Source organism: Miscanthus floridulus, chromosome 14, assembly GCF_019320115.1.
Source record: "Miscanthus floridulus cultivar M001 chromosome 14, ASM1932011v1, whole genome shotgun sequence".
Classification (NCBI taxonomy): Eukaryota; Viridiplantae; Streptophyta; class Magnoliopsida; order Poales; family Poaceae; genus Miscanthus; species Miscanthus floridulus.
In genome coordinates, this window is record NC_089593.1 from 97,400,151 (window position 1) to 97,424,889 (window position 24,739).

The 24,739-nt window shown below is 41.9% G+C and overlaps 2 long non-coding RNA genes across 5 annotated transcripts; one reads left to right on the forward strand and one right to left on the reverse strand.

Annotated features, from left to right (window-relative positions):
- Positions 1–4,121: 4,121 nt before the first annotated feature.
- On the forward strand, positions 4,122–22,444 carry LOC136505240 (uncharacterized). Of its 4 annotated transcripts, none has more exons than XR_010771152.1 (5): positions 4,122–4,411; positions 5,675–6,636; positions 7,332–7,448; positions 7,856–7,939; positions 22,430–22,444. It is a non-coding gene; the product is annotated as an uncharacterized lncRNA (long non-coding RNA). The 4 variants fall into 4 exon arrangements; XR_010771151.1 differs by lacking the exon at positions 22,430–22,444 and adding an exon at positions 13,418–14,018; XR_010771150.1 differs by lacking the exons at positions 7,332–7,448; positions 22,430–22,444 and adding an exon at positions 13,418–14,017.
- Positions 12,463–14,985, reverse strand: LOC136505241 (uncharacterized). Its single transcript, XR_010771154.1, has 5 exons — positions 14,530–14,985; positions 14,300–14,428; positions 14,161–14,210; positions 13,002–13,075; positions 12,463–12,906 (listed from the first exon to the last, which is right to left on the reverse strand). It is a non-coding gene; the product is annotated as an uncharacterized lncRNA (long non-coding RNA).
- Positions 22,445–24,739: the final 2,295 nt, after the last annotated feature.

Here is a 24,739-nt window from a genome sequence, read left to right on the forward strand (position 1 = left end):
TCGGCCTTTTGAAAGAATTCTGAGGGTAATCCGAGTTGTTTTGGGTTGTGCTCTGGAATCTTGCCAAAAAGGAACTTGACTTCTTGAAAGCACTCGAATAGGACTTCATCTCGGATACGGAGCTTGAATTCGAGTCGGATGCGTGTAGCCGTGGAATCTTATTCGAATCGGGTATTATGGGCTACGCGAATCTTCTGGTGAGCTGATCCGTCGTAGTTGTCAAAATAGAGGATTCTTCATGATGATCCGGATCTTTGAGGAGATGGCTTTGAAGCTTGCCGTAGTTGTCCGCCTCGCAGATCCACGAGCCGAAGATGAAAATCGATCCCGTCGGGAAGATCATGTTATTGAGGTCCATCGAGGTCTCGGATACAAAGTCGCCGAAATCCCCTACCTGGCGCGCCAGCTGTCGATGTTTCACCACCGATAGCCTGCCACGGGGGTACCCGGGGCAGTATGTTCAGGCTTCGGCGTATGCTGAACTCGATGGTAAACGCAAGAGACAGTCGATTTATCCTGGTTCAGGCCCTCGATCGTAGATCGAGTAACGACCCTACGTCCAGTCGGCGTTGGCCTTTGCGTTGGATTGATTGTGAAGTGTTCTGTTGTACCGTCCTTCTTTTTCAGGAGCCCTGCCCTCCTTTATATAGTCAGGAGGCCAGAGTCCTAGTCGGTTTACAATGAGATTTCCTAGTAGGATTACTTAATAGTTCTATTACTAAGATTACATGGGAAGAATCCTAGTTGAACTAGATCTTCTCTCTCTCTCTTGCGGGGTATCCTGTGGGTCCCGCATCGACAAACCTATTGGTAACCCCCATCACCATCGGTTTTGGGCCTCGGCGGTGAATTGTCGAGGGTGGTGGTCAAGGTCATCACCGACGGTTCACAACCGGCTGCGATAATATACTACACAGCCACTTTGGACTAAGATCCGTCTATGTACCGATCATGAGCACCGTCGCCTTGAGGTATGAGCCGTCTATGTAAGTGCCATGATCATTGTTGCAGTGTAGTATGATCTGGCATTGATGATCCTATAGTCGGTGTCGGTTTAGTAAACAATTCGGTGGTGATGATCTATTGATCCCCGCTGCATCATACGTTACACCAGCGGTGTTTACGATTGCTTCACCATCGACTAGTGGTACAGTCCGATGGTGATGAGCTTTTTATCAGCAACGATGAGTGGTATGATGCTGCGGTGATGACCAAATGATCGATAGTGGTTAAATGCATAACCGACAGTGATGGAATGGTACTGCATCAAGTTTTCACAGTATATTTATTAATTCAGATGGACCTTAATAGCTTCATGAACACACCATAGAGATATAATCATCAAATCCATACATATCATGTCCACAAACAAGTTTACTTGTTACAATAACAATTCACGCTAACATATCAAGTGTGTGAGCTGATGTACTAACACAAGCTACTGTTTGATTACATAACAAGGCACTGATCTCTATAGACTTACATAGCAAAATCGAGCTAGCTGTGCTCTAGCTATGTGCCGCTAGTGCCTACAAGACAAAATGAATATAATTAGTGCATCATTCAGATTGGTAGTCAACACACCATGGAACCTCTCCTCTTGATCTCTGAAATAATCCTTACCAAAGACTCCTTTTTGGGCTCCTGGCATGGTATTATTCAATTCGGAGCCATATCAACAAATTTGTTGAAAAGCAATCAGGGTGGGTATTCTGTTTTAACCGACAAATCGGTTCGGTTTGTTCGGTTGTTGCAAACTTTGGTTTCCAAAAATCATCAACCGATCGGTTTTCTATAGAACCAGAAACCAAAAAGTTCGGTGTCGGTTTTCTTGGTTTGGTTTTTTGGTTCCACCGAACCAACCGAAGCCAGCACAAACAAGAAAAAAAATGTAAGGGAGAATAGCCGTCGCCCACAACCGCGATACCCCGCTCAGTGTTGATGGTCATTAACACTCATTTTATACCATCAACCATGCCTATATTGGTGATATAAATGGCATAAACCATAGTCATAGGGCTTACTTCTAACCATTTCCACAAGTTATGATGATTATGTGAGTGTAGGAACAAGGTGGCTACATACATGGTAAAAACACTTCATCAAATACCCATTTTGACTATACCATGCCGAAGAGCTCTTCGAGATACACGAAATCGAGTTTTGGTTCACCCAATTCAGAGTCCGAACGACAAAGTTATGCCTTCCGGAAGATCGCAAGACACTGGAGGGCGTCGGGCGACCCCCTTGGGCGTCGGGCCACGTGGACTTGTGTCCAATGGCTACCAAACTTGGTCCAGGGCCTCTACATTCAACTAGGAGCCCATGGGAAGCCTTGTTCACCACATAGGCACAATTGGGGGCTCGGGTAACCCCCGAACAAGGTGGGCCAAGCCAACAAGAGCCCATAACCGATGAAGGGAAAGTCGAAACTCGACCAAACTTCGTACCCACACTTTGTAGAACCGTATATGAGTGCACCACCTCAAGATCAACAGCAAAGGGCTCCGGGGGGGCGTCAGGTGACGGCCAAGGTGCAGCAAACCGCCTTGGACAAGGTCGGTGGGCCATCAACCGCCATTGGGAAAGGTGGTGAGATGGAATGTCGGCCGACGCCCAAGGAAGTCGCCCGACCCCACTTGGAGGCTCCATGTAACACCCTGTGTTTTGCATCCTAATAAAAATCACTAAAAATTTGAACTTTTTAAAAATTTACTACAAACTAAAAACATGAAGTAGTTTAGTTTCTACAAAACAATAACTAAAACATTTTTTTCAAAAACTCTTGCATAAAAAACATACCACATGCATTCATGTTTGGAATGTTTGATTGGTTGAATAATTGTTTGCCCTAGAATTTATTTGGCACCAAATATCCTTCCTTGACACTCCCCTCCCAATTCCTTTGAATAATTCCTTGGAAACCCTCCTTGACATTTTGTAAACCCTCCACCTTTCAAACCTTTTCAAATTCAAATTTGAATCCATTCAAACTCCTTCAAAGTTTCTCTTTAAAATTCTAGGAAATAGAAAAGGCTTTCATAAAGGGAAAAAGCCCCACGGGCTCAATCTCCCGCCCCCCCTCCCTTCTGGCCCACGGACCCGGCCACCTCCCTCCTCTTCCCTTCCCCCTCCTGGGCCGGCGACGGCCACCTGGCCCAGCCAAACACAATACGAGGATATAGCCATGATATTGGTCCCGGAAACGAAGTCAACGCGAAGACTGTGAACTGGAATTCCAATGGAGGAGACAAGGAAGACGAACTGAACAAATGCAAGATATCCAGCGGAGATAATCTTTTTCTGCCAACCAGAGGAGTTGCAGATGGTAAAGGCAGCCAAGGGCAAGGTAGGCTATTAGCTGAATGACCAGCGATGCAACGGCACATCTACAAGTATCACTGACAGTGGCGGATGACGAAAAAAATTTAAGGTAGGGCGAAGTTGATAACATAGATAGTAAAGTAATATCTCTCAAAACGGTTTACTAGACGTGGTGATAGTCAAGCAACAAATATATAAGTAAAAACATTTAGGATAAATAGAATTATAGAAAATACAAGCAAAGTCAACTAACCATGTGACGATGAAGCTTCAGTCACGCCTAGGCGCCCTAGGCACTTGCATTTGCCTGTCTTTCTTGTTTTGAAATATTGATAGCAAATTGATCAGTCGGTATACGAAGCCCCGGATCAGTGATAACGTGATCCGGATTGAACTGAGTTATAATACCTTCCCCATCAGTTTCAATCTCCTCTTCAACTTGTAATCCTGCCATATAATTTTCCATCTCGTCTTCAACTGCAGCAACAGCGTGTTCAAACTCATCTGAATCAAAGTCGTCTTCCATAGTTATATTTTATAATAATTCCCTGTGCGGCTGTGCTTCAAAATTAACCAAACCAACTTAATTGATAATCGAAGGATTAAACAAACAACAGTGCAAATTGGAAAAACAGAACTGCCGTGCCGTGCCGAAGTGCCAAAGTGGCAAAGTCGCGAACTGATCCGCAGCCGGCGGCACTAGCGAACTCGCGAATCGCGATCAGGGATGAAAACGGTACGGATATTTTCCGACTGTATTCGAAATCGAATCCGTTTAGAGGTCCGATCCGTTTTCATCCCCAGTCGCGATACAAATTTGGAGCGGCCGGCGGGGGAAGGCAAAGCGATGCGTAGTTGCGCCTGACTGGAAAACGAAGGCAAAGCGTCTCCCCGACGACCGCGCCACCACCCCCAGGGCCTCCCCGTCGCCAAGGCACCGCCGCCCCGACAGGCTCCCCGTCACCCGGGCCGCCGCCGCCCCGAGGTGCTGCTCGACGCCAACGCCGCCGCCCCAAGGGCCTCCCCGACCTAATGCATCCGGCCCACGCCGCCGGCCCCAGGGGCTCCCGCCACCCGCGCCGCTCAGGTGTGCTCTCTCTCTCTCTCTCTCTCCCATCCTCCCTCTCAGATCTGCTGTCTCCTTCCTTTCCTGATGGGATCTATGTTCACAATTGCATAAAACTGATGAGATCTATGTTTTGGTTTAGATTTAGAACTAGCAAACTGTCGACCTCATAATATCTTGGTAGATGTACTATCAATTTCTACTTATCTATTTATTATTTGCTTGATCAGAATGCCAGTTATCATCAAAAGTATATAGCTGAACATAATAAATCCTGCAATAGTGGCACACCCAGTTGTCTCTGCCTGATGCTATCTTCCAAAAACCAGAGCATCTGCAGTACTTTCATGAACTACAATAAGATCAAATTATAATTTCTGAGCATACTAGGAGACAGATGCAATCTTAGGAGCAATGCAATTTTCTTCTTCCCTAATTCAATACAATGTAAAATGAATACTTGTGGGAATTTCTAGACAATACACATCAGGAGATATAAAATGGATATGTTATATGATTCTCTCACTGCAAATAGAATAGGCGTGTGAAGCAAGACTTCAATATTAAAGACAGATCAGTTCAACACAAATAAACGGCTCCTATTATGTACTGATTCCTTTTCTATTTTGGTCATGTTATGATAACCAAACAAGTATGTGATTTTTGCACCAGAGTATGTGCCGCAGCAGCTGTTTATTCTAAATTGATATTGATATGTTGAAGGCTGTTAGCAAAACAGCGGCTTGTTAGTCGAATGAATTCCATCCCTGTTAGCAAAACAGCAGCTTGTCATTCACTTGAAAAACAGAACCAATTTGATGCTAGAATAGATGGGGCTCATGAGCATTATTTGTGCAATACAAATTACGAATAGCCTAAATATTCTATCTGCTGATTTGTGTAACGACAGTAATATACAAGAGAAAAATCACCTTGATGCAGTTTTGTGTAACTCATGTACGAGGTCAAAGCAGTAGTTTCTACTGAATTCACTTATTTCGCTTTTTTATGAACTCTGAAATTCTAATATACATATTACACATAGCACTAGCATTTTTCCCTCGTTCTAAATGATGGGACTTGTTCGTGTTGCACAAGTGCTGGGTGACTTAGAGTGACCTGTGATGTTGCATTGAATCACATGGTGCTGCCTGTGCTTGATGTGGGTTGCACAAGTTTAAGTTTCTACATGCTGCTCTTATGTGGTGGGTTTTACTCATTTATGGCTGGAGCTGTTAGCAGACCACATTACTAATGAAAGCTATGCTTTATTTACATCTGCAGGCATGAGCAGGATCATAGCTAGGCTAAATGCCTCTGTTCGATAAGAAACCTTTCTCCTTAGATCTGCAGGCAGGAGCAGGATCATATACAAATTGTGCCTCTTGCATTTGCAGGGAAGTAATTTAGCAATGCAATTTCTTATCTTTTGCTTGTGTTCAAAATTGCCATTCAGCATAGGGATGTTCTGGTTTTTTTCCCATTACACAATCTCGCACAAGAAGGGCGGGCCTGGTGCAAGCGGTAGAGTCTTACCGCCTGTGACCGGAAGGTCCCGGGTTCGAGTCGCGGTCTCCTCGCATTGCACAGGCGAGGGTAAGGCTTGCCACTGACACCCTTCCCCAGACCCCACACAGAGCGGGAGCTCTCTGCACTGGGTACGCCCTTTACACAATCTCGCACAACTGAATGGTATACATGACAGCCAATGACATTTGTCTGAACTGAAAGGAATTATTCATGATATACTAGCTGACCAGGCTGCTTTAATGTTTCCAGTTGATACAATTTAATCTTTCTTTTGGCATGGGCAATTGTAACTGACAAATGCTGCTTTTGTTTTTTCAGCTTTGAAATGCTAAAAAAATGCTAAAATATTGAGAATGTAAATCTTCTAGAGACGATGCGCTATGGTACTTGCCTGTATGTCCTAATCCTAATAAATTCCATGACTAAAACATTTAAGTATCTGGTATTCTTGGATTAGAATGTTGCCTTCTCTTGTTTTTTATCTCTTAAGTTTTGCGCTATCTAGTAACTGACTTGCACCCCACCCCATGATCAGTAGCTGACTTGCACCCCACCCCATGATAATATTTACAATCTACTAAGGTACGTGAATCTTCCTTGTAGGTTACTGAGTCATGTCAATGCTGAAAATGAAGCTTTTTGTTCTCATAACAGAGATGGCAAGTCGGCAACTAAGACAATGTGGGCAATATTAATCTGGATTGAAAAGGCAAAGGGTACAGTTAACATCTTTTGTCTAGTTAGTTTTGTGCTCCTCGTAACTCAATATAGCTAGGTGCTGGACCTGTGTAATATGTGAACATATAACATTTGTATTTCGATGACATGTGAATGTGATGAATAAAATAATTTTTGATGGATAATGGGTTAAGGCAGAAGCAAGTCGATTCGTGAGCGCATCCATCAGCTGGAATGTTTAGATGATGAATGTTTGTATATTAAATTGTACTTCTCGCTTATATGATTAGATGAATGGTTGTATATTAAATAGTATTTCTGGTGTATAGAACGATAAGATGAATGGTTGTATTTTAAATTGTATTTCTGGTGCATTTGGGTTTCCTGTCGGTGTTCAAGTCAGAGAAAATACTCATTCCTGTCGAGCTGTTCCGGTCGGCCTGTTCCTGATGGATGCCCGTCAGGAATTGTACTCCTGACGGTTTTTCAGTTTTTCCTGACGGTTTTTGGCCGTCAGGAAAAACCTCTGGTCTGGTAGTGAAATATTGCTAGAGGTGCTGCTGCTGTTGCGTGCCAATAAGGATTAAAAACTGTATGTCATATTTTAATAGACTGCTTCACCAAAAACAGGTCACACTAACTTAAAGTATATTTTGAGATGCATACAATAATAACATTTCTTTTCTCAAATGGTAATAATAACATTTCTGATGAACTGATATCACATTCACAGGTCATAGTAATAATATCATTCATATTACTACATGACAAACTGGTGTCTTGTATACGTCCTAAGAGGAAGAACTTATGATGGCTTATCAAAGAACAATTGCATTTATCTACTATATAGGTAACATGAATGTCCATGACAAGATTTGTTGGTTGTCTCCACCCTAAATTGACAGTGTTTGCTTCTACTTTTCATGCTGGCACCAACATAAGGCATTTTTTTTTTGCAATGCTTGTGTTGTTGGCACCAAGTTTCTGATGCAATTTATTTCCTCTTCCCCAATCTCCAATAATATATTTTTTACACTCCCAAGAGCAAGGTCTTGTGCATTGATTAATTGAGATGCTTCTAGAGGAACCTTTTTTTTTTGTAGCCGATGGTGTTTCATGATTCCTTCAAGATGATTTTGATTTTGAATTCCAAGTCTCATATATAATTCTGTACGTTAGCTCAGGAGCCATCCGACAATTGTTTCCATATGACATTTTGAAGATTATACAATTGTTGACTTACCTCCATTTTTTCAGGTCATGGTCTGTGGGAGCATTTGAAGAAAAGAAACGCTTCTGGACAAGAGTGAATTTGGTTATTTCCTCCATGTTTTTATTGAGGTATAGTCTGGTACTTCTTTAGCATTCCAGCTCTAGTTGCATGCTAGTAGAGTAGTGGGGTTCGTCGTGAGATGCCATGCTGCTAAAATTCAGAAGCAAATCAACTTGTCTGCAACATCTGTTTTTCAGATTGACCTTAGGTTTTGCTCGATAAGAATAACTGTTTATTGAAAATCTGTAGGGTGAATTTTATAGTCATTATATAGTTTTTTAATATGTGACTATAAGTTTTGAATTACAAATTTTTGAATCTAATATGAATATAATGTTATGACATTTATAGATAAATTAGTAGAATATAATATATTTGTTGATATGGTAATATCATGTGACAATCCTTCAGACTATCTTTACAAGAATTTTTTATGGTTTTTGATATTTTCTTGTAAAAGTAAAAATTATGTTGTTTTTTTGACATCGCTGAAGCTCACACCTCAATTAGGTCATTCTTTTTTGTGACCTTTTTTGACTTTGGTGTTAGTTCTAGCATGCGTCTCACTAAAGTAGAATGTAGTGTTGGAGTTGGTTATGATTCTGTGTAGCAACTTATCAGATCATGGCACATTATTTTTATCATCCATAGCAAAGACTAGTGTTCTGGAGTTGGTTGGTTTGGTTTTTTATAGAGTTTCTACTTCCAAGTTATTTGTTTTCTGTTTTACGTGACAGAGTAGGCTCATGATTGAATGTAGTTGGTGTTACTTGCAACTTGCTAAGCATCTGCGATGGCTTGAGACTTTTCGGAGTACTGTTTCAGTCTTTTCCTGATCAGTGAGCTTGTGCACTGGATGTAGCTACGAGCTGTTCTGTTTTCAACTGTTTCTTTTAACGGTCCTAAATCGAATGAACTAATTCTAACTATCACAATGTGCATATGTCTTGTGGAATTATGGATTCTATGGTCTGTCTTTTGTGGTTAGGTGGATCTTAGTATGGATTTTCTGTTGGGTAGGCAGGGTCGGTGCGATATACAGGTCACTTTGTTTATGCCATTTAATTGCGCTAAGCATGAGTTGTTCGCTTTTCCTCGGCTTAGGCTAGGCATTTTAGAACTTTCCAGCGAAAAAATGGTTGTAGGCACATTGGAAATTGCCCCCATACACCATGAAATGGTTGGGTTTTTTTTTTCTCGAACACGGATGTCAAGTTTTTAATACATAAAGTTATACATTTGTGAGTATGAAGTTTATGCTATTCTAGTACAAAGTTTTTGTATCTCCGGTACAAATGTTCTTGAATATATAACTTTCTGATTGAGGTAGTCAGGACCGAAAGTTTCCTACATGTAAGTTGAAAGATACGTATGTAGCAATAGAATGTTTTGTGTCTTGAAGTACAATGTTTCAAATGATCTATTCCAAAGTTCCTAAATTTTAGAGTGCAAGGCTTTCCACATATAATTTTTTTTGAACCTGAACAAACATGTATGTTTTATATCCTGTGCTATAAAGTTTTCAATGAGCTAGTATAAAGTTCCTAATTTAGCATGTGAAGTTTTTGGCCTAGCATTACAAAGTTTTGTAATGCGATACTTCAAAGTTTTTATAAATTCTAAGTGTAAAGTTTAGAATCTAACAGTACAAAGTTTGTAATTTGATAGTTCAAAGTTTTTTATAAATTCTGAGTGTGTTTTTGTAATGTTATAGTTCAAAGTTTGAACCTAAGGTGTAAAGTTTGTAATATCATATTTGAAAGTATATAATTTCTGAGTATAAAGTTCTGAACCTAGCAGCACAAAGTTTATAATTTCATAGCTCAAACTTTTGTACCTAGAAGTACAAAGTTTCTAATGTCATAGTTCAAAGTTTATAATTTTCTAAGTTCAAAGTTTTGAACCTCATAGTGCAAAGTTTATATAATATTTGTATTGTCATAGTTACAAGTTTATATAATATTTTTTGGCACACGGCAAAATGCGTCTTTGCCGAGTGCCTATTTTCTGGCCCTTAGCAAAGATGTATTTTGCCGAGTGCTATTTTTCGGCACACGGCAAAATGCGTCTTTGCCGAGTGCCTTTTTCTGGCACTCGGCAAAGATGTATTTTGCCGAGTGCCTTTGTTTTGGCACTCGGCAAAGAGGCATTTTGCCGTGTACATTTTTTTTGGCCCTTGGCAAATCAGTTTTTCAAAGCAATTTTTGAGGCCCTAAATGAATTCAAATGAAAAACTTTTCAACTATAAAGTTGTATAACTTTTCAAGATCTACAAAGTTTTATTTTGGTCATTTCTTCATTTGACAAAGCGACAATAACATTGTTCAAAAAATCTACATCTCTCATATTAGTTTCATGAAAGTAGAAGAGAGATATATAAGATTTATGAACAATGTTACTACCACTATGTCGGATGAACAAATGACCAAAATAAACTTTGTAGATCTTGAGAAGTTATGAAATTTTTTAGTTGGCAACATTTTGATTTGAAATTATCTTGTCATGCAAAAACGACGTTTGAATTTGAAAATTTTAAAATTTGAATTTTTCAAAAGACCTTGGATGGAAAAACTTCCTAAATAAAAATTGTAGATCTCCAAAAGTTATGAAACTATGTAGTTGACAACTTTTTGATTTGAAATCATCTTATCATGCAAAACTACGTTTGAATCTCTCAAATTTGAAATTCGAATTTTTCAAACGACCTCGGATGGAAAAACTTTCTAAATGAAAATTATAGATCTCGAAAAGTTATGAAACTTTGTAGTTGACCACTTTTTTATTTGAATTCGTTTAGGACCTCAAACATACAATTTACTCTCGGTTTAGTATAATATATGAGGATAGATAACGGAATCTAGACACAAGTGACAGTGTAGTGGTGGTAGAGCAGCAGACACGCGAGGGAGAGGTCGTGAGTTCGAATCCCACCGGCCTAGCGCAAAAAATGCACCGACTTCGATGAAGACGGGCGGGCGCTGGCTGGTGGCGGCCTCCCCCGAAAAGAAATTTTTTGCTATTATTTTTGGGTTTTTTCGCATTTTTATTTTGCCGAGTGTAAATCTTTGCCGAGTGCCCGACAAAAAGCACTCGGCAAATAGCTGTTTGCTGACAAAAAGATGCCGTGTGTTGTTTGCCGAATGTTACACTCGACAAAGCAGTTACCGAGTGTTTTTTGACCATTGCCGAGTGCCCCTGGCACTCGGCGAAACGACGGTATCCGTAGTGATATACTCCTTTTCTGATAAGATTTACTCCTTTTCCTATTTTTTTTCCTGATAACCAATTTTAATCTTTATGTATCGGTTGAATTATTAATCCTGTATAAAGTATTATGGAACAAGGTATATGAATTTTGAAAATAGTGCTTCCACTTCCATACGGATGTCAAACCATCTCCCCGCCCTTATCATCTCCCACAAACCCGCTATCCCGAAAGAGAAAAAAAAAGCTCGTAGAATCCAAATTGGCCCATTGGCCCAGAATCTAGACCGGAGAAATGCAAAAATTAACTAGACATGAGAAAGGAGAACACCCCAGATTAATAAGCGTGTGCCCGCCTCCCGCACGTCGGGTATCCGTGCGTTGCTATCCCTTCGGGGTGCGCGCGCGTCGATAACCTTGCTAGCACACGCGCGCCGACGAATGGTCCCGGCGTATGCGTATAGGTATAGCTCTGCTGATGGCGGCCACACAGCCCACGCCAAACCATGGACCCAATAGCTGCCAAGTGCTCTCCCGCTCGACCCGTAACGGAGGAGCCTTCTGGTAAGCGTATACGGAGTATGTTGTTCTAGTATACATGAGCGATAAATATACATGTTATGTTTCGTCGCATAAAAATATTTTCTTAAAAACTCATATACTAATGATACTAAACATTGTTTAAAATCATTAATAACTATGACATATAATTTATATATCTTGTTACTTTATATATATCATGTATGTATACATTTTAAGTAAAATGTTTGACATGTGTGTATATTGAGAGTATAACTATAAGTGCACATATAATTCCTTGATAGGAAAATTCAATTATCTTAAGAGGTGTGGGAGACTACTGGTCACTATATTTTTCTGCCCCTTTGAGATTATTACTTTGCACTAAAAAGTCAATAATTATAAGGCTTAAGCATTAAAATTCTATTGAGGTTAACACTGCTACCCCCATCCGAGATCTCATTGTAAGCTTTATCACTTATGTTATGCGGCACGGTGCAAGTTTTAAATGATTGATTATGGTATTTTAGTATTTAAGAACATACTATACGACCTAAATTTTTTATTTTAATAAGTGAAAAAAGGAGAGTTAATAAAAGGTACAATAAGCACAAGAGTTTTCACTTAAGATGAGGATCAAAGAAACTATAGTCGTCAATTAGAATAAAATTTGAAAAGTTAAAATTCATGACTTGGTAAGGTATATAATTCAACAAGAGCCACCATAGTTAATGATACGGTTTTAAACTAACTACATATTGAAACAATACAAAGGTGTCATGCATTAGAAAATATGTATGAATAAAAAAATACATCGATCAGCCCTTTGAAAAAATTATTAATAAATTTGTGCTAACGGGATATTATTACGAGTATTTATTATGTCTATTATGTTAAAAAAATAAAGAGAAAAACATATAATTTAATATAAGTAATTCTTTAACTAGTTGAGATGCACGTGCGGCACGCACGTGTCTAAAAAAATCTTTCATAGTAGAAGAATAATAATCAAAATTATAAATCCAATTGTTTGTTGGATGGGCGCTTGTTGCACTGCCGGGTTTGATGAAGGTCCTGTAGCTGCTTCCTGTTCTCCCTTCGCAGATGAAGCTGCTGCTGGTGTTGTTCCTAGTTCTAGTTCTCATAGGTGCCACCTTGTGAGAACCTATTAGCTCTCAGTGGGCTATGGTTCACATCCTTGTCGCATGGTGAAGGTGATGAGGTCGAATTCTTTCTTGCCTCAACTTCACTGGGAAATAAGAGCTGAATGGTGTTCCAGATTACAATGTTGATGGTGCACGATCTTCAGCTGCTGCAGAGTGGCAATCATTTAGTCAAAGCCTTTAGAGTTTATATGGATCAAACCCATGTGTTGTCGAGATTGCACAGCTTTGAAGAAAGACTTACCTGATTAATTGCCTGCATTTTGGACACCGTTTTCCGCACTTGGCTGCAGTATGTCTTAAGCATTTATGCAGAAGCTGTTTAAAAGAGTAGCAGTAATATGAGTTTCAAAAAAGTTTTTCAGAGCAATGATGAAACTGATTTAAAATATTCAATAACATAATTACATCAAAGAATGTTCAATTCAAAAAAGTTACAGGTAACACCATAATGAGCAAAACATTAGGTTGGTGGACAATGTACAGATAACCACCACTTGGTTGAGATTGAGAAAAGGTTAATTTGAAATGATAAACCTCAGGATTAAAAAAAACCCTCTTTAGTACAATAATAATTTATTTCCACTCTAGCCTAACAATATTTGTGAACTAAACACCATATTTGCCATGGAACTGACAGACTAATCTTTGTTTTTGAAGCAAGAATGTATGCTGGTCAGCAAGAATGTACACTTCAAATAGTTGGAGCAATCGTCTATTGGCATTCCTTAGCAGAATAGCAGGCAGCAACCAAAATGAACTAAATATGTTGAGAAAGCAACTGCATTGTATGGTTAAAGCAACTAAACTGGACTATACAGTGATTCTTGCTATTTTCCCTGCCGGATGCAAACTTTCTGAATTCAAGTAACCTTTTTTACTTGAAGCACAGCCAAAGTAATGATGAAAATCATAGTACTCCAGTCTTGCATATATAAACAAAATCATGAAAGAAAAAGGAATTGGAAATGCGCTAGAACAGCGCGAGTACATTGCAGAAAAGCTTTTGTGGTCTATTTGCCTGGGGATAATTAGCAGGTTTCTCTGACACTAACCAACAAAATTTTACCAAAATCAAGGATTATTCGTTAAACTTCACTTTCGCTAGAAGTGCACAAGTACATGGCAAACAAGTTTTCGTGGTCCATTTGCCTGGGGAAAATTAGCAGCCTTCTCCCACACTGACCAACAAAATGTTACCAAAATCCAGCATCATTCATTAAACTGCACTTTCGATAGTTGTCAGCATAGAAAATGAATTATGCACGTCACCGGAAGCAACTGACATTGCGGTTGCACACAGTACTAACAAAATGAGCCATGGATTTTCAATTTCTTCTCTTTTGCATATAGATTTTCAGAATACAAGCAACTACTTCTCCAAAAACACAGCTAGAAATTACCTGTGCCCACAAGGCGTGGTGCTCGGCTCAAAGCAGATGTCCAGGCAAAACTGCGGAATATGCAACTCCCAAATCAATCGCCAATACCATCTACTATGAAATCAGAAATGTAACTCATATACAAAGGAAGCATCCTTACCGCTCAAGAGATCTCCTCCCGGAGGCGATCCATACACGGCAGCCTTCTCGCCAGATCCGTACACCTCCTTGTCGCCCACAACGACAACCTTCTCTTCCTCCTTGGAGTCCTTCGCTTCCGATTTGCCATCTAGGGGATTTCCAAATCAACGCCAGATAGAGAACGCCCAAGAAGATTGTACTCCTACTACGAATTTACCCAAGAAAATCAAATCAATCTGAGGAACACACCTGTGGCAGTGTCCGTCTTGTCGTCTTTGTCGTCGAGAGCGAGAACCACAGGCAGGATCTCGGCCAGCGGCGGTGCGGCAGAAGTGGGAGGAATCAGGAATGGCGTCGGCCTCGGTGGAGCACGAAAGGGTCGCAAACGGATCGTGAGGGAGGTGCAGCGCGGATCGGGATTGCCAGAGGAGTGGAGACGGATGGCCGACGTGGATTGGGAGGGGGCGGCGCAAGCAAGGAAGGAGCGGCGGGTAGGATACGGAGAGGGAACACGCGAAAGGAAGCGTGGAAACCGTCGTGGGTACGCACGGCCGGGTCAGGAATCGCTCGGTGCAAAAAAAAATGACAGGGAGCGCGCCTCAAGAGAAACATGCTCGCAATGTAAATAGTTTCGGAATAGTTTCCGACCGGCATCGCTCGTCAGATCAGGATGAAAGATTTAGACGCGTTGAATCAGAGTTTAAAATCGATCTAACCGATAAGAATTAAGGTGGGTATAAAATATTTGGGTAAAAGGATATTTCTAATTCCTTCGCTCCTTTATAGTATAGTATAGATATGTACTCCTTTCACCTTAAATTATAAGACGTTTGACTTTTTTTAAATTAAGTTTGACCATTTATCTTATTCAAAAATTTGTGCAAAATATCATTTCTTTTGTCGTGGCTTGCTTTATTAATAAAAGTTCTTCAAAAATAACTTAAATTTAACTATGTTTGTATAAATTTTTTGAATAAAACGAGTGGTCAAATTTGAGATAAAAAAATCAAACGTGTTGTAATTTAGAATGGATGGAGTATTAAACAATAACTAGTCTTATATATATCTCCTAAAATTTCATTGTCTGCAAGAGCACGGGTGGATAGACTAGTTGAATTCTAATCTAGATCGTCAAAAGTTTGAACTCCTGGCATCTCTTACAAATTAATGTGAATTTAATTTGGGACCAATTAGAGTTAATTTAGAATATGAATCCTGGCTAGTTTAAGATAGTTTCATCTCACCGGCAGCCTCCACAATGTATGGCTAAGTGATGCCAAAAGAAGAGAGATATGATTTTAGCACCGCTCCTCCCCACTGCAGCAGGCAGTTCCGATTGCAAGCGATGCCGAGAAAACAAGGAGTGGAGCAAGTAGTTCCGCCGGTGCCCAAATCAATAAAAAGCGATTTTGTTGGTCCTTCCCAGCAGCTACTCGTCGTCGTCATCTTCAACTTCGGCTGCAGCTCGATCCATCTCTATAGCGGAGGCCGTACGTCGGAGCGGTGGGGCAAGGACCGGTGGCATCCTGCTCAGACGAAGCAGGGGGCGCACGTCCGGGGACCGGTGGTCGTCAGCGTCGGGCGGGGACCAAGGGCCGTCGACGTCGCACCTCCGCTGCTCTCTCTCCGCCTCGCGTCTCAGTCTTGGCACAGGATCGACAAGTTCTGCGACGGTGTTTTTGGAATGGGGAATAGGGAGGAAGACGAGCTGTGCGAGGAAGACGAGATGAGAGAGGACGCTTCTTCCTTGTTTTCCTTATATACTCACTGGGCCCCATACAGTGATGCCAGATACTGGTTGCACGCTGCGGCCTCTACAGAGAGATGCCAACATCTAAGACGTGGGGCCCAGTTTTTTTAGCACCACTCCACCATTGTGGTGGGCCAACAGAGACTTAAGGGGCAAGTCACCTCTCCCAACAGGAACACTAGTATCTATGGGTGAAAACGGTATGGATATTTTCCGACCATATTTGAGATCGAATCCGTTTTGAGAAGTTTAGATCTATCCGTATCCGAGTTCAGATATTCGAGATCTGATACCGTATCCGTATCTGAATGTTGAAATCTCATATTTATGATGTCGATATCCAATCGTATCATATTCGGTGTAGTTGACACTATCCGTATTCGAATCCGAATCTAGATAGAAATATGGAAAAATAAAATATCAGTGATATGTGTCTGTAACTGATACATTTTCATCCCTACTAGTACTAGCAGAGACTTTAGCGCAAATGACTTTTTTGGTACCCAGACGATGGACATACTGGGGCAAGTTGAGTACGACAGTACTTATTAGGGGTTAAGCGTTTCTACCCTTATTTTTAAGTGAAATGGTGATTTTATCCTCGTTTTTTTAACTTTGTGATTTTATCTCTGCGATTTCAAAACGAAGGGAGACACTACCCCTGGTCTGTGAAGTCCCTCTAACGGTGTTAACTTTTGGACAAAATGACAACTTTGTCCATACATTTTTACCCCTGTTTTATTATGATATTTGTATTTTTACCCCTGTTTTAGATCAGCAAGTTGACATTTTATATACATATTTTTTAGGAAATTTCGACAGCATTTCAACTGATAATCCACATAAACAGAATTTAATATCACACAACAAATTAATTTCACACATATTGCATCAACTGCAACAAACCAGATCATGTAACATGCCATCGTAGTACCATATTAGATGCCAACATAGTGGTCCAAATAATATGTCAAACACCAACATATAGGTCTAAATGACATGTCAAACAAAAGTAGGAACTAGTAGTAACGAACAGCAGCCATGAATTTGCTAGAAATTTGCTGAGTCCGAACAACAGCCATTGAAATTTGCTAGAAAAATAGTAACGAATAGCAGCCATGAATCACATACATTGTCTCATTGTTGTCCTCTCCTGAACCCCTTCCCCTTCCCCTTCTTCCCCTTCCCCTTCCAGTTGCATTACCATTTGCACTAGCACTTGCACTTGCACTTGCACTAAAATATTTGTTCGAAGAAGTGTTAGTACAAGTAAATAAGTATTGTGTTCTATGATTCCACTTCGACAAAAGGAAATGATCTGGGCACTATCTCAGAGAGAGGCTCGGTGAGGTGAAATAGACATGTCTGTGAAGATGCGGACTACATTTTGTCTTGTCCATATTACCATATCTCTAGAGTCAATAATTGGGCTAAATAAATGAAATTAGACAGCAATGCATGTATGACTCACATTGGGTCATTGCTTCCTTGTCCTGATCCATCTTGTGGTGTTGACTGCCTCCTCTTTTGACTAGCTATAGGACCTCCTTAGCAAGTCTTGGTTGTATGGCCTAGTTCATTGCATTCAAAACACACCTTTTTTTCTTGCTAGTGCCAACATCATCAAATGGCTTGATCCTAGATTTTCTTGGCCTCCTAGGTTTCCTTCTTAATTTGGGTTTGTTGATTTTGTAGCCTAAGTCAACATGTAACCATTGATCTTTGGATGTCATTGGATTAAATTTACTTGCATATGCCTTTTTGTATAGAGAAGTATTCATGGACAAATTTATCCATCTGTACCTCCCTTTTGTTCTTTGCAATGAAAGCCAAAGCATGGCTACATGGTTTTCCAGTCACTTGCCAAGCCCAACAGCTACAAGTCTTTTCCTCCAAGTTGACTCATGCCTGAATCTATTCATAGTTACTTCAGCTTTTATAGGCCCACATATTAGAACCTCATGGTCTTTGATAATCTTTGTTTTAGCATTCAAATCATTGATAATAGCTGGGATTATAATGCCTGACATATTACTACCACTCTTGGACCTCAAAACAAACTTCTCAATGATCATTTGTTTAACATGGTCAAGCATTTCTACAATCTAGAAGTTCTTAGTTTTTGACACCCAACTATTAAAAGATTTAGAGAGGTTGTTATTGATGTAATCTACCTTGCCATCTTTACTAAATTTGCTTCTACTCCACACATATGGATAGTTTTCATCCAACCATTCAATGGCTTTAGGATCCTTCTTCTCTATTTTCCCAATGAAGTAGTTAAACTTCGAAATTGTGAAGCGCTTGGCAGAACATCACATATTCTTGCCATAAAGATCACCACTATAACTTTTCTTCATGTTCTTCCACAAGTGCCTCATACATTCTCTGTGCTCAACTCCCTGATACACATCTTCCATAGCCAATTATATTCCCTTTCCAGCATCTGTGCTAAGGACCAAGCCTATATCAACATGTTACTATGTCAGAAAATATTACAAACTTGAAATTTAGAAAATAGAGTTATAACTAGGGAATGTGTATACCTAGAGGAGTACCGATAGCCTTATTCACATTATCAAAAAACCAAGTCCAACTTTCCTAAGACTCGGTCTCAATCACTCTATATGCCATTGGGAACAACCGGTTATGACCATCCACTGACCTCTCGCCCTCCCTGTCAAGTGTGTTGCATCTATTGCAATATATGGTGTACACCCTTGCCAGAAGCCATCTATGCATTGTAACACTCTCGGTGTTACGCCCTAAACAAATTACTAAACCCTATCGTGAGCATCATGTTTATGTGATAATGCATATGATAGAATGTGTAGATAAATTTCTTGTAACCTAAAATGACCAATAAAAAAAAAGTTGATTCAATTTGAAAACTCATTTTTATTGAGCAAAAATATTAAAGAACATGTGTGCGACACCTAAATAAAGTTTGAAGTATAAACTTTGAAGATGGCAATGCAACCCTTGCTGTAGAAAAATAACATTGCTAGCTAGTGTTTCTAATAGCTTAGATATGGAACTTGAAATCGAAACTAGCTTAAAGACTTAGAAAATTCTTAAGTTTAAAAATAGTTTGACAACACTGGGTTTGTGAATTTATTCTGAGAAATCTAGTTAAAGATTAGTACTATGTTTTAGTTCTTAGGGGTAGCCTAATATGCTCTCTTGAGCATGGTGAAGGCGGCTTGGTTCCAAGATCATTCATTTAGTTTTTATGGGTGCTTTAAAATCCATGCACGCACTCAGGCTCGGGCCGTCAGGCCTAGGCACGTGGTCACCGCGCATGGCCGCACACCGGCCGGCCAAGGCTACGCTCGGTCTGGTCACGGCTTGGCCACCCTTGGCCATAGCGCCTGCTGCTAGCCACTGGCCACCGCGCCCGGTGACCACCCTGCCCCACCCGTTGCTGCATTGTTGCCGCTGTGGCCCCGCGTCCCTAGGGTGTTGCTGCCCTCCTTGCTTCGCACCGTGGCGCAGCTGTTGCCGGTGTCGTCGCCTCACCATCACGTCCACACCCCTCCCCTGCACTTCTGTGCCGCTGCTGGCCCAGTCCGATGCCCGCCACTGCTGCGCACACATGACTGTGCTCGCTGTCATCGTGCCATTTATGGCACTGTGATCGCGTGGGTCGTGCCGATCACATCGACCGTAGCGTCTATGCGTGTGTCTACCCAATCACATCGACCGCGTCCCATCAAGACAAGGCCAAGCTGAGCCCACCTACCTCCTCTCTCATTCCCTCTCTGCTACCATGGTCGAGCCGTGCCATTAAATTCGTCAGGGAGAGATCACCTCGAGTCGATTTGTCACATCGCTGGATCTGTCATCAAGCTACCTAGCTACTCGTCCCCACCCCGCCTTGAATGGCACCCAGTCGAGCTTCAATTTTGGACCTTTTCCCCGCCACCGTGCTGATAAGGCCGAGTCCGGCCATCACCGAGGGCAGCTCCTATCTGACCACCACGGGTCAAATTGGCTGCACCGCTAGACTCGCCTCGAACCCCTCCTCACCATGCGCACCTGAGCCATACCCCTACCGCTGTCCCAACGCTGCTGATGCGGTCGTGTCCGCCGCGGCCCATCACCGAGCTCGCTGCCCGTACGTGGCCAGCCTTGCTCGGGGCGTCTCCGGCCGAACCATCGCTTCGGCCAGGTTCTTGGTGAGTCGCTAATGCTCACCCGCTACCTCTACTGCTCCCTTAGCACCATGGCTCACTAGAATGTTGTCGTTGCCACCGTAGGTTGCCCACCGATGTGGAGAAGTCGCCCTACTTTGTCTCCGGTCTCCGAATCGCTGCCATTGTTGCGCGTTGGCCCGTAGGTGAGCATCGATCCTCTAGATGGGTCGAGGGGGTCCCCAGTTGACTGGTGTAGCAGCCTAGTGCCGGTCAATGCTGCACTGGCGAGCGCGGAGGCATTGGGGACCTCTTCGATGCGAAGTTGGGTTAATACGAGGGCCTTCTTGCATAAACATTGTATGTAGAAATAGTGCGCATAGTCATTGTGTTAATAGAGGATAGCGCGGGGGCGTTTCTGCAAAAGTGCTAGCGTGCGCGAGCTTCCTTGCCGTGGGCCGCCTCGCGTGCGTGGGCTAGCATCGTGTATGCCGCTTCAGCGGGCCGCTGCGCGCGCGCTTTGTTGCACGGGCCACGCTTGTGGGCCGCACGGGAGATTCACTTTTCATTTTCCTACGAAATTAGAAATGGTTTTCTAATTTAATTTCTGAGCTGATCTTTGGCAATTAATATAAAATCGTGTAGGTGTCCAAAAATTATGAAACAAATTTTGTTAGGTTCCTAAAATTGTGATCTATCTGCTGGTATAATTAGTTTATACATATATATGTTGATACTAGGAGCTATTAAATCATTTGAGAGCGCTCAATATTATTAAGTGAATCATTGTAGAAATTTTTGTGGTAATTTGGTGATAGCTTTATTCCTAAAATTTTTATAGTAGCTTCATTGTATTATTATGTGCTCACTGTAATTTTTGTAGCCTTAAAATAGACTAAGCATCAGGGTTGTTAAATGCTCTTTGTTTCAATATACATTAAATCACTAGTAGAAATAAAGATATATTCTTAATTTACCAAGCTAAGGGTTTGTTAGTTGAACCTAACACTTTGCTTGATGAAGATGATAGTTAGCTTAGTATCTTAGTCATTAGAGCTAGCTTAGTAGGTGTGTTATTCCTATTTTAAGAGTTGATGTTGCCTAAATGGTAAGTTATTGCATCATCATCGCATGCATATAGAGAAAGAGTTGGCGGAGATTGTGACCACCGGCGATCACGAGTTCGAGGAGTATGAGGAGGAGATTCTCGTGCAGCAGGAGGTCTTAGAGCCGCCACTGAATGACGCAGTTGACACCGCGCCTGCCCAAGGCAAGCCCCGATACATAATCCTTATTTTCTATAATCACTGAATATATATGTGATGTGCATTTATGTTATAGAAATTTTATGGAAACCACATGCATAGATATATCGGTCCTATGAGTCCTACTAGTACAGGTTCGAGTAGCTGCTATGCTTAGGTTTTGGTAGCATGAGTAACCTGTCGTTACTCACAATAGGTGACTATTATAATTACTCTCATGATAAAAATGGTGAAAGAAAAATGGAGACCGGACAGAGATATGGTATGGGTATTGTTGGGTGTAACGAGTTGTGTCCCACGGCCATGGGGCTTAGCTTGGTTACACTATTTTCACTATCCATGTCGATTGAGGACCGTCCGTTGCTGTGGATGGTAGTCAGGTCACTGACTAATTATCCTGAGCACATACTTGCTTATGGGAGCGGGAAGTCTTGTTACGCACTTGTCATGGATTCCGGCTCTTTCCGGACCGGCTGATTGGAGGCGGGGAACGGTGGAGGTCTAAGCACCATATTGGGACTAGGTCTCAAGTGTGGGGGCTTGGAGTCTATGTTTGGACGGCGACCTAGACCCCATGACAGGAGTGGAATGGGTTGGTCTTGTTTGTGCCTAGGGTACAAATAGGGCGTGTGTTTTGGGGTACCCAGTAGGGATACATTGATTCATAAATCGTCGTTTCCATGAGACAGTACGACTTGTCTACGGTCTAGCACCGTAGTAAGAACTGGAAGATAAAAGATGGTCAAATGGTTCTGATTGCTCAACCCTTGCTTGAAAGTAGAACAGGTGCTTACCTAGAATGGTTAGCTAATGAAGTAATCATGACTGCTAATAAAACATGATCTTAAGGACATACTATTAGTAATGTTTTTTGGAAACCAAAACAAAACAACAAACCCATATTGCCTATCATACTCCTTGGAGTCAGGAAACTATTCTCACTAGTCGGGTGAGTCTTGCGAGTACATTTTGTACTCAGGGTTTATTTTACCCTGTTGCAGGTGCAGCTTGAGGAGTAGCTCTTGTGTGAAGGATTCTTCTGGTGGGCACAGATGGATCCTTATATTGTTTCCGCTAGATGTTTATTTTCATTCTGTTGTTTAATTACCGTACTCTGAACTCTGGTATTGTAATAAACAATTTCCAATAACTCTATGTTGTATGAAATGGACTAAGTATTGTAAGCTCGTACTCATTATTGGATTCTAGAGGTAAAACGTGGATTGATTTGAGTTCACCCGTGGGGTGTGCTCGTCGGGACTGTCTGATGAAGCTAACTTTTGGGGTGCTTAATGTCTAGTGGAAGACGAGCGCCTCCAAAATCATGTTATTTCAGATGGTTCTGCCACATGCATGGTTTAAGAGCAACAAAGAACCTCAAAAAACACACATCACCATTATGCTCTTCAGTCCCTAGCTCCACAACACTACTAGGTACTGAACTCAGAAGTTCAGCTTGATAAGTAGGCAACAAATCATAACTTTCATCCCATTTGCCATAAATCATGTCTAGTGCTCTCAACTTCCCTCTAGCAACTCTATCATATGGAACATCCACCGAATATTTCTTCTTCAATTTATCCCTCAACGCAGCTGGTCCCATTTTAGGGTCCTCCATCAACAAATCGACCACTCTATCAGCTATCCATTTATTAGAGGCCATTGTCTGACCACACTTGTTGAATGAACCACAGGTATGCTTTGGTCCGCTTGTCTTAACCTGCATAAAAATTGTAAAAAACAAGTCATCAGAATAGGCACATTTGCAACAAAATGGACCTAAGTAGTCGTCATTTACCTTGCACCCAGCGTATTTCTTGCTTGTAGATGCAAAAAAGTCCACTTGCAACCTTGTTCAACTCTCTTGCATATTGTGGGGGTATGGCCCCCGGTATCCACAAGACAAGACATGGGCCGCACCATCAGAGGTGGCCCAGCCCACAAGATCAAGGCGTGCACGGCGCTGCTCAGCGTGCACCGCAAGACATTGTATAGTACCAAATAGGATACTATCCTTGTAACCCTACCCCTCTAGAGTATATAAGGAGAGGTAGGGGTCCCCTAGTCGATATCCCCATATAGATCCTAGGCCTAGCTTAACGCATCTGATCACGCAATATCATACGATAGCTAATACAAACCAACAGACCACACGAGTAGGGTATTACGTCATACTGACGGCCTAAACCTGTATAACTCGTGTGTCTCTATTGCCTTCTTGTTCTTGATCTCATGCTTCTCTATCGATCAATCTACCTTCGTGGGATACCCCTCGAAGGACTGCTGACGATATTTTGTTGACAGTTGGCGCGCTAGGTAGGGGTTTGCGTGTTGTTTCCTTATCGAACAAGATGGCTTTTTCCGTAGTCTCTTCACCCCTCTCGTAGCCTGGCCAGATCTTCATGGTTGGATCGATCTCATGGATCATCAACGCTGACGGAGTCGGAGAGCTCCTCGAGATGGTGCAGATCGATTCTGAGTCGATCACCCCCGCACCTGTGACTGCAGATCCGATCTCAGAACCACCTCTGAGGTCGCCTTCATCAACAACTCGCCACCTGCTTCCTCGCTACCAGAGGAGGTAGATCAACAACGATAATCTGATCGCATCAATCGATCAGATTGGTCAGAAGCTCGCTGATTGCCTCTCCATCACCGAATTGGCTCTGGACACTCTGGTTCAGCGCCGACCACCCTCCGATCTGGATCTATCAGAGGCTGCTCGGGAGACTCCAAGGGTTACGGTTCTACCCTTTGGGTTCACCAACGTCACCGCCGTTTACCAAGATGCCCTACAGGGCAAAGTCACCGACCAGGTTGGAGATGTCCATCCTCTTGCCAACCAGATTTTAATCGACAGTTGGCGTGCCAGATCTGATCTCAGAACCGCCTCTGAGGTCGTCTTCACCAACAACTCATCGCCTCCTGCCACGCCACCGACCAGACGTTCTGTCTAAAGCTAAGTCACGCTTTAATATTTTTCTAAATATTCTCCAATCTCCGTATATCGTCATGATGTTTCTCCGAGCTGTTTCCTCCATGTTTGTTCTCCAAATGATTTTCCGAACCCCCAAACAGCCATGTTGATGCCCGGATGCCTCCAGAGACGGCCCTGTCTCCGGCTTCTCCCTACACGTGCACGAGCGTTTGTCCTCTGCGTTATGGGTGGTCGGCAGTGGCTCCTTGGTGACGTCTGTTCCTCCTACACATGCACGGGCTCCGTGCTCGACGTTATGGACTATGGGCTAGCTAGGGCTAGAGACTCAGCTACACACTAAATGGTCGGGCGGTTTATATATTAAATATAAATA